Source organism: Nanorana parkeri, unplaced genomic scaffold (assembly GCF_000935625.1).
Source record: "Nanorana parkeri isolate BGI_ZX_2015 unplaced genomic scaffold, ASM93562v1 scaffold2484, whole genome shotgun sequence".
Classification (NCBI taxonomy): domain Eukaryota; kingdom Metazoa; phylum Chordata; class Amphibia; order Anura; family Dicroglossidae; genus Nanorana; species Nanorana parkeri.
In genome coordinates, this window is record NW_017308752.1 from 1 (window position 1) to 906 (window position 906).

Here is a 906-nt window from a genome sequence, read left to right on the forward strand (position 1 = left end):
AATCCCTCCATCCCTCTCTCCTCCACAACTGTCCCTTTTCTAGACCCTATGGGGACACAGAGGGCGATAGGAATGAGAGAGAGGTTCAGACCCGTCCCTGCTCTCTCCAGGATGATTGGAATAACAATTTTCGGGTGGACGGACCCTTTAAAGGTGAACTCTTTCCCAGAGAGATCTCAGAGGACAGCCTGGCGGTGGAATGTCCGCACACAGCCAGCGGGTTGACGAGTGAATCATTTCGCAGAGATAACTTTGCTGTTGTGAATGTTTTCGGATTCCCGGGGTCAGTGGAGAGACTTCCTGCCAATGGGGAGGGAAGTTCCAGGCCAGGAAGGCCCAAAGTCCCCGAACTGCCAAACCAGCCGAGTCCTGAACAGAACTAGAGGAGAGAAGACAAAGAATCCTGCGAGCCCATCGATGTCCCGACCACCGTCTGCAAGGAGAGGATCGCCTCTGGACTTCCTGGTCACCTGATCCGCCCAACATCCTGAACCAGAACCCTAATATCCTGGACCAGAACCCTGATATCCTCATCCTGGACCAGAACCCTGATATCCTGGACCAGAACCCTGATATCCTGGACCAGAACCCTGATATCCTGGACCAGAGGAGGTAACAACCTGCCAGATCCTGAATCCCCATAACTTTTATATACTTTATCTCTCCATATAGTCTCTCTCTCTATCTATCTATCTATCTATCTATCTATCTATCTATCTATCTATCTATCCCTCTATCTATCTATCTATCTATCTATCTATCTATCTATCTATCTATCTATCTATCTATCTATCTATCTATCTATCTATCCCTCTATCTATCTATCTATCTATCTATCTATCTATCTATCTATCTATCTATCTATCTATCTATCTATCTATCTATCTATCCCTCTATCTATCTATC